This window comes from Eriocheir sinensis, unplaced genomic scaffold (genome assembly GCF_024679095.1).
Source record: "Eriocheir sinensis breed Jianghai 21 unplaced genomic scaffold, ASM2467909v1 Scaffold1528, whole genome shotgun sequence".
In the NCBI taxonomy this organism is placed as follows: Eukaryota; Metazoa; Arthropoda; class Malacostraca; order Decapoda; family Varunidae; genus Eriocheir; species Eriocheir sinensis.
Window position 1 is genome coordinate 1 of NW_026110882.1, and position 10,000 is coordinate 10,000.

The window sequence follows — 10,000 nt, forward strand, 5'->3', positions numbered from 1 at the left end:
TTGAATCCTTTCCAATAAATCAATGTCCTTTCTGTAATTAGGAGACCAAAAATGTACTGCATACTCGAGGTGCGGTCTTACCATGGAATTATACAAGGCTAGCATCACGTCTGGTGTTTTACACTCGAAGTTCCTCGCTATGAACCCGAGCATAGTGTTGGCTTTGTTGTAGGCTTTTTTACAGTGATTCTTGTGTTTCAGGTCACTGCTGATAGTGACTCCAAGATCCTTTTCCTCCTGCATCGCTTGAAGAGGTTTCCCATTCATTATGTATGTGTGGATACTATTTCTGGACCCAATGTGCATGACTTTGCATTTGTCAACATTAAAGGACATTTGCCATTTTTCTGACCATTCGATAATGTGACTGAGGTCTTTCTGAATGATTTCGCAGTCGGTTTTTGTGAGGGCCTTTCCACCCACCTTGGTGTCATTAACAAATTTCGATATTGTTGAGTTCAGTCCTTATTCGAGGGCGTTGATATATGATGACGATAATGGGTCCCAGCACTGACCCTTGAGGCACTCCACTAGTGACTGGAAGCCAATCGGTAGGCCGTCCGTTTAGTAGTACTCGTTGTTTTCTGCCGGTGAGCCAATCTTTTATCCACGCGATCAGATAGGCTCCAATGTCCGCCGAGTGCAGTTTCTTAAGTCGCTCGTGCGGTACCTTGTCGAAGGGTTTCTGAAAGTCCAGGTATATAACATCACTGGGGATGTGGGCATCCCAGTTCTTATATATACCTTGGAAGAAGTCTAATAAATTTGTTAGACAGGAGCGCTTGTTTCTGAAGCCATGTTGGGTGTTGACAAGTTCGTCTCTAATAACCTTTTCGAATATTTTTCCTGCCACTGATGTCACACTTATGGGCCTGTAGTTTACTGCAGCGCTTTTGTCTCCTTTTTTGAAAATCGGTGTCACGTTCTCCATGTTCCAGTCTTCCGGAACCTTTTTCAATTGAACAGACTGGTTGAATATGTTAGTGAGTAGCTGAATTATTTGTTGTTTAAGCTCTATTAATAACCGTGGTGACAAACCGTCAGGTCCTGTTGACTTGTTCGTGTCGAGTTTGTCCAAATACTTTTTCACTTTTTGGTCGCATTTTGAGTCAATTTTCAGGGTCATGATCTCACTCGGCGGGTCAGGGCTCTCGGGAATGGTTTCGATGTCCTCGACTGTGAATACGAATGCGAAGCTACTGTTGAGGATTATGGCCATCTGTTTATTGACATGAGTTACAGATTCAGTCTCGTCTGTCAGGGGACCAATATTGGATTTTACTTTCTTTTTCGATCTGATGTATGTGAAGATTTTTTTTTGAGTTTGTCTTGATGTCACGCGCTATTTATTTTTCGTAGATGCGTTTACTACTCCGAATAAGGGTGCGACAAGCTCTGAGGCTGTTGTGGCACTGAGTACGGGCTTCGGCCGTGTCATTTTCTTTCATTAGGTTATAATTCTTTTTTATTTTATTTTACCGCCCTTTTTATTTCTCTGTTCATCCACGATGGATCCACGGTACCATTTGCTCGCCTGGGCTTCGTAGGCACTGTAGCCTTCTCTACCTGCAAAAGCTTATCTTTAAAGTTGTTCCATACGTTGTCGACTGTATTGTCGGTTAGGTGAAGTTGGTCCCAGGTTGCAGAAGGAAGCAGCTCACGGGCTAGGTTGAAATTTGCTTTTTCGTAGTCCGGTATCACTGACGGATTGTCTACGAGTTTGTGACTTATGTTGACATTGAAACGGATTAGGTGGTAATCGCTACCATTATTTTTTTCACCAACTTCACAGTCGCGAATGAGGTCGGGGTCGCTTACTAATACCAGATCCAGCAGATTGCATTCTCTTGTCGGTTGAGTTACAACTTGAGTGAGGAACGAATCCTCCACCATTTCTATAAGCCTGTTACCCTCTTGATCTCCAGTCATCAGTCCCCAGTCAATGTTAGGGCAATTAAAGTCCCTAATTATTATTGCTACTTTGCTTTGTGCTAAAGAGTGAAGCTCTTCGTACAAGGCAGTGTCGTCGGCTGCCTGTTGTTTTGGAGGCCTGTATACGGTCGCAGGTGTTAGTTTCTTATTATTCGTGGTTATTTCCACATAGACGGAGTCGTAACTCTCTGCGTCCTGCTTGTCTATTTTTATGGCAGGGAGCGTACCTTTTACATAGCAAATTACTCCTCCTTTCTTTTGTATTCGATTTTTTTGGAAGCTTTCGTACCCGGGAAATGACAGTTCAGATACTAAAAAACAGAGTTGGCCCAAGTCTCTGTGATGGTTACCACATCTGGTTTCTCATTTGCAATATACGCCCTAACTTCGTCCTTTTTGGGTAATAGCCTTTTTTTTTTTTACAACAAAGGAGGCAGCTCAAGGGCACAAAAAAAAAACAATAAAAAAAGCCCCTTAATCGCTACTCCCATAAAAGAATCAAAAGATGCGGCCAAAAGCAAGGTCAAACTCGGGAGGAGAGGTGTCCTGATACCCTCCTCTTGAAAGAGTTCAAGTCGTAGGCAGGAAGAAATACAGATGAAGGAAGATTGTTCCAGAGTATACCAGCATGAGGGATGAAAGAGTGAAGATGCTGGTTAACTCTTGCATAAGGGGTTTGGACAGTATAGGGATGAGCATGAGTAGAAAGTCGTGTGCAGCGGGGCTGCGGGAGAAAGGGGGGGGGGGGGGGGGCATGCAATTAGCAAGTTCAGAAGAGCACTCAGCGTGGAAATATCGATAGAAGATAGAAAGAGAGGCAACATCACGGCGGAATTTAAGAGGTAGAAGACTATCAGTAAGAGGAGGAGAGCTGATGAGACGAAGAACCTTAGCCTCCACTCTGTCCAGAAGAGCTGTGTGGGTGGAGCCCCCCCACACGTGAGATGCATACTCCATACGAGGGCGGACAAGGCCCCTGTATATGGATAGCAACTGCGCGGGGGAGAAGAACTGGCGGAGACGATACAGAAAGCCCAACCTCGATTAAGCTGATTTAGCGAGAGATGAGATATGAAGTTTCCAGTTGAGATTTTGAGTTAAGGATATACCGAGGATGTTTAGTGTTGAAGAAGGAGACAGCTGAGTGTTGTTGAAGAATAGGGGATAGGTGTTTCGAAGATTGTGTCGAGCTGATAGGTGGAGGAATTGAGTTTTTGAGGCATTGAAGGACACAAGGTTCTTTCTGCCCCAATCGGAAATGATATCAAGGTCTGAGGTTAAGCGTTCTGCAGCCTCCAGCCTGGATTTGTGTACTTCTTGTTGAGAGGGTCTTCTATTGAAAGAAGCTGAATAATGCAGAGTGGAGTCGTCGGCGTATGAGTGGACAGGACAGTTTGTTATGGAAAGAAGATCATTGATGAATAACAGGAAGAGAGTGGGTGATAGGACAGAGCCCTGTGGAACACCACTGTTGATAGGTTTAGGGAAAGAACAGTGACCGTCTACCACCACAGAGATAGAACGGCCGGAAAGGAAACTGGAGATAAAGGAACAGAGAGAGGGATAGAATCCGAAAGAGGGCAGTTTAGAAAGCAAAGATTTGTTTCAGACTCTATCGAAGGCTTTCGATATGTCTAGCGCAACAAAGAAAGTTTCACCGAAACGGCTAAGAGAGGATGACCAAGAGTCAGTTAAGAGAGCAAAAAGATCGCCAGTAGAACGCACATTGCGGAACCCATACTGGCGATCAGATTGAAGGTTAGAAGTGTAAAGTAGCTTTTTAATCTTCTGGTTAATGATTGATTCAAAAGCTTTAGATAGACATGAAAGTAATGCTATTGGGCGGTAGTTTGAGGGATTGGAGCGGTCACCCTTCTTAGGCACAGGCTGTACAAAGGCATACTTCCAGCAGGAAGGAAAGATAGATGTTGATAAGCAGAGACGAAAGAGTTTGACCAGGCAGGGTGTCAGCACAGAAGCACAGTTTTTAAGGACAATAGGAGGCACTCCATCAGGTCCATAAGCCTTCTCAGAGTTGAGGCCAGAGAGGGCATAAAAAACATTACTATAAAACATCTTAATAACAGGCATAAAGGAGTCAGAGGGGGGATGAGTAGGAGGAATATGCCCAGAATCGTCCAAGGTGGAGTTCATACAGAAAGTTTGAGCGAAGAGTTCAGCCTTAGAGACAGATGAGACGGCAGTGCTGCCGTCAGGGTTAAGGAGAGGAGGGAAAGAGGAAGAATTGAAATTGGAGGAGATATTTTTGGCTAGATGCCAGAAGTCACGGGAAGAATTAAAGAAGCAGGGTGTTGACATTTTCTATTAATGAAAGAAGTTTTGGTAAGTCGGAGAATAGATTTGGCACGATTCCGGGCTGAAATGTATAGATCAAAGTTAGTGGGAGTTCGAAGGCTCTGGAACCGTTTGTCAGCCGCTTCTCTATCTTTAATAGCACGAGAATAAGCATGATTAAACCAAGGCTTTTTAGCATGAGGAGTAGAGAAAGTACGTGGAATGTATGCCTCCATTCCAGAGACAATCACCTCTGTGATGTGCAGAGCACACACAGAGGGGTCTCTCTCCTGGAAGCAGTAATCATTCCACGGGAAATCGGAAAAGTGCATCCTCAGGTCGTCCCACCGAGCTGAAGCAAAATGCCAGAAGCATCGCCTCCTCGGCGGGTCCAGAGGATGTACAGGAGCGATAGGACAGGATACATAAATAAGGTTATGATCGGAGGAGCCCAACGGAGAGAACAGTTTGACAGAGTAAGCAGAAGGATAGAGGTAAGGAAGAGGTCTAGAATGTTGGGCCTGTCTCCAAGACGGTCGGGAATACGAGTAGGGTGCTGAACCAACTGCTCTAGGTCGTTGAGGAGAGTAAAGTTGTAGGCTTGTTCACCAGGCTGGTCAGTGAAAGAGGATGGAAGCCAAAGCTGGTGGTGAACATTGAAATCTCCCAAGATGGAGATTTCAGCGAAGGGAGAGTGGGTCAAGATGCGCTCCACTTTAGAGTTCAAATAGTCAAAGAGTTTTACATAGTTAGTAGAGTTAGGTGAGATAAACAGCACAGATGTATTTAGTAATAGAATGACAATGAAGTCTTAGCCAGATGGTGGAAAATTCAGAAGAGTCAAGGTCGTGGGCACGAGAGCAAGTGATGTCGTTGCGCACGTAGGCGCAACATCCAGCTTTGGATTGAAATTTAGGATAGAGATAGTAGGAGGGAACAGAGTACAGGTTGCTGTCAATAGCCTCAGCAACCTGTGTTTCGGTGAAGAAGAGAAGGTGAAGTTTAGAGGAGGAGAGATGGTGTTCCACAGAATGAAAATTAGAATAGAGATCGTGAATGTTGCAGAAATTGATAAGGAGGAGGTTCGAGGAGTTATCAGGACACCTCTCAAGTTGGCAGCCAGAAGGGGAGTCCTCCCTGGGGGAATTTATGTTCCCCCCCCCAGGCGGGGACTCCGAGGCAGTTATTTTTTTCGCCATGTTGAATTTTGAATTTTGGGAAAAGGTGTGTGTGTTTTGTGAATGTAGTGTGGTGTAGAAAGAGAGAGGAACTGTCTTTAGAGAGCATACTGAACTGCTCTCTGGTGTTGATGAGACAAAAAGGAAACGGTTAGTGAGGACATGGGAAGGGTCTTTGAAGGGCTTCAGCACCCTCCTCGCTTCCCATATATCCTCACCGGGAGTAGCTCACGCTCGTTCGGTAGGTGTCTTCCTACCTACTCCTACTACTGCGTGTATTTGTGTACAAAATGGAAATGTGGCTCCTGGTTTTGCCGCGTCGTGTTGAATGAGTTCGCTTGTCAGGGGCGTCGTTGGTTGCATAGTTTCTTGCAAGCCGCATCGACGCTACGGTTCGGCTGCTCAAGGGTTGCCATGGCCTTACCCTCACCTGCAGTTTTTTTAATAGCTTTTCGAGAAGCTTTCAACTGTCTCGTTCAGGGGCCTTCCAAGCCGGGCCGAACAAACCTCGTTCAGGTGGAGTCCTTCCTCCCAAAATAAATCTGGGCGCTGATTGAAGTGATGCTTCGCATTCGTAAACGCTACGCCTTCATCGTTACATAACTGCTTTAGGGAGGCGGTGGCTGAGTCGACAGAATAACAGCACCGCGTTCAGGAGGACGCGAGTTCAATCCCCGCCCGGTGCCACCAAGCTGGGATTTTTCAGCCGCCGCCGAGTGGCTTAAAACTACCCACATGCTGTCCAGAAGACCACCTATCAACCAGGACTCTAGATTCTAGGATTAAAGATGAGCTCCGGGAGGGCAGCATGATCCAATGTAAGATGGCGCCACTATAAACACTCGCCTGTGCCAGAACGGGCTGGGTCGACCATAAGGCCCCACCGGGAAGAGGCCTTGGGCCGACCATCAGGCCCCACCGGGAAGAAGCCTACCGGCGCTATAGGCCGCGACGTAAAAAAAAAAAAAAAAAAAAAAAAAAGACTAGTGTTGACGCCGTACGCTTTACTGTTAAATCCGGCGAACGTATTGACTCTCGGTAGAATCCCAGAGACGATGATATGAGGGGACTTGTTCTTGTATTTCCGAATGACTTGACGGCATTTTGCTAACAGGTCCTGAGATTGGGTTGACTGAAGGTCGTTGGTTCCCGCATGGATCAGATACACTGTGTCGTCCTTCGCATTTATTGAAACTGCATCGACCGCTGATTCAATATCGTCCAGTTTGGCTCCGGGGATACAGAAACGCTGCCGTGTCAATGTATTCCGACCGCAAAACTCCGTAAGTTGGCCTCTCACCAGACTATCGTCAATTAAGTTGACTCTAGTAGTCAGTTTGCCCATGCCAGGAAATAGCGTCTGGTTCGTACAAGTGACAGCTGGGAGTCTTGTGATTTATTTTTGAAGGGCGCGAGGTACAAGAGGGAGCGCGGGCGAAGATGGGTTTGGAACTGGTGGTAGTGACAGTAGTGGGTGGTTGGAGAAGGGTGGAGGGTGAGGTGTGTAGGGAGGGGGATGTGGTATCAGAAGTGGAGGAGGAGTAGGTTGAGGTCGTGTTGGAGGTGGAAGGAGAAGATGGAGTGGTGACGAGGATAGGGGAGGAGTCTAAAGTGGTGGAGGGAAAGGAACTGAGAGTGAGAGAAGGGGGTGTGGTACTGTGGATGGAGGTGGATGAGGTAGGAAGGGAGGTGGATGGGGTGGAAGGGGTGATAAGGATGGAAGCAGGTTCAGGCAAGGCAGAGGAGATCGTGTAGGAGGTGGAAGGGGAAGATGGAGGGGTGATGAGGATAGGGGAGGAGTCTAGAGTGGTGGATGGAGAGGAAGAGAGAGCTGGGAAAGAGGGTGTGGTAGTGGAGGTGGATGAATTAGGAAGGGTGGTACATAGGGTGGAAGAAACAGTAAGGGTGGAGGCAGGTTCAGGCGAGGCAGAGGAGGAGGAGGAGGTATGTCATTGGGTCAGAACGTCAGAATATGAGGTTGAGGAGGAGGAAACAGGAGTGGGAAGGGCGGGGAATGACGTCACAATATCCCATAGCAGGACATTTGAGCGCTTCAAATCAAATACCCTGCCTGTTATGGGATATTGTGACGTCAAGGAGAAGGAGAAGAAGGAAGAGGAAGAGGAGGGCGTTGTTGTTGTTGTTATTGTTATTGTTCTGTGTGTGTGTGTGTGTGTGTGTGTGTGTGTGTGTGTGTGTGTGTGTGTGTGTGTGTGTGAATGTGTGTGTGTGTGTGTGTGTGTGTGTGTGTTGCTTCCATGACTAAACACGAAACACTCAACAGCCTAAGAAAAACAAACACAAAAAAAAAAAATCATCTGCGAAAAATATTTAACTTCATTCGTCAACGTAAAAAAAAAAAAAAATAACAGACGTCAATAAGAAAAACATGAACGCAGCTGCAGCAGTATGGTGATGGTGGTGGTGGTGATGGTGATGAGTCAGGCAATATGGTGGTGATGGTGGTGGTGATGACGGCAGGAAAGTGGTAACAATCGTGGTGTTGATACTGGTGGTAATGGTGGTGGTGATGGTGGTGGTGATGATAAGGATGATACTAATGGTGATTCTCTCTCTCTCTCTCTCTCTCTCTCATTAATTGGGGATTCACAACATGGCTTCCGTAACAAAAGATCCTGCCTATCAGACCTATTGACCTTTTATAACGGCCTCTTCTCAGTTTATGACGTAATCAAATCATTGGACGTAGTCTATCTTGATTTCCAGAAAGCGTTTGATAAAGTCCCACATCATAAATTACTTTATAAATTAAAGCAAATAGGTATTGACGGTCAAGTAAACCAATGGATTGTGAATTGGTTGAACAACAGACAACAAAGAGTGGTGATTGACGGATTTAACTCAGAGTGGGCACCGGTCACTAGTGGCGTCCCTCAGGGCTCGGTTCTTGGCCTAGTGCTCTTCATTATTTACATCAACGACGTGAATGTTGGACTCAATAATCGCATTAGTAAATTTGCAGACGACACAAAGATTGGTAACTCGGTTCTCACTGACGAAGACAGGCAAAGCCTCCAAGAGGATTTGCACAAAATTTCAGCCTGGTTGGATAGATGGGAGATGCCCCTTAACGTAGACAAGTGCCAGGTACTTCAAGTTGGAACAGGAAATAAGAAGTTCGAATACGAAATGCACGGCGTTAAACTCACAAGCGTTCAATGCGTCAAGGACCTGGGGGTCAAAATCGCGTCAAACCTCAAATTCTCACATCATTGCATCGATGCAGTAAATAAAGCGAGCAGAATGTTGGGCATCATTAAAAGAAACTTTTTATTCAGGAATAAAGATGTAATACTTCCGCTCTACAATAGTTTAGTCAGACTCCACTTGGAATATGCGGTACAGTTTTGGTCGCCTCACCATGCAAAGGACATTGCTAAATTAGAAGGTGTTCAGCGTCGGACAACAAAAATGATCTCTTCCTTGCGCAACAAATCCTACGAAGAAAGGCTTTCCACCCTTAACATGTTCTTACTCGAGAAACGTCGCCTCCGAGGAAAATTGATCGAATGTTTTAAAATACTTAATGGTTTCACGAATGTAGACAGAACAAAATTGTTTATGATCGATGACACTTTGCGAACGAGGAACAATGACGTAAAACTCAAATGTAGACAAGTAAATTCAGACTGCACCAAATTTTTCTTCACCAACGTTGTAGTGGGAAAATGGAATAAGCTCCCACCATCAGTGGTCCAGTGTAACACGATTGACTCCTTTGAAAACAAGCTCGACCGTCACTTCCTTGAACTTAATATTAACTAAAGTAGAAAAGCAACATTTTGGAGCCATCTGATTAGTGTAGATTCACTTAGGTTTAAGGACAGACCACCTAGTCTGGACCATGGGGTCTGTGTGGTCTGATTTTCTATGTAAATATATGTAAATTGCTCTCTCTCTCTCTCTCTCTCTCTCTCTCTCTCTCTCTCTCTCTCTCTCTCTCTCTCTCTCTCTCTCTCTCTCTCTCTCGTTATGGGGTTGCAGGTACTTTCAAGGGTAGTTTTTTTTCAACCTAGCTTTTGATAGTTTGGCAAGGCAATTTAGGCAATTTAGCATTAATTAGACCTCATCTTGACTATGCGGTTCAGCTCTGGTCACCTTACTATACTATAATGGATATCAAAATGTTAGAATCGGTGCAGAGAAGGATGACTAAGATGATTCAGGGGTTGAGAAACTTGCCATACGAGGAAAGCCTCAAACAGTTAAACTTGAATTCTCTAGAAAGACGAAAGGTGCGTGGAGACATGAACGAGGTTTATAAATAGATGAAGGCCTTTAATAAGGGGGATCTTCATAAGGTTTTGTTTGTAAGAGAGCCGAGTAGGACACGAAGTAATGGGTTTAAACCGGATAGATTCAGATTCAACAGGGACATAGGCAAAAATTGGTTTACTAACAGGGTGGTGGATGAGTGGAATAGGCTTAGCAGTCACGTGGTGAGTGCCAATACAATTGTCACATTCAAAAATAGATTAGAAAATTCATTTACAGCGATATTAGGTGGGGTTAGATACACCGGAGCTTAGGTTCAAAGGAGCTGCCTCGTATAGGCCTACCGGCCTCTTGCAGAC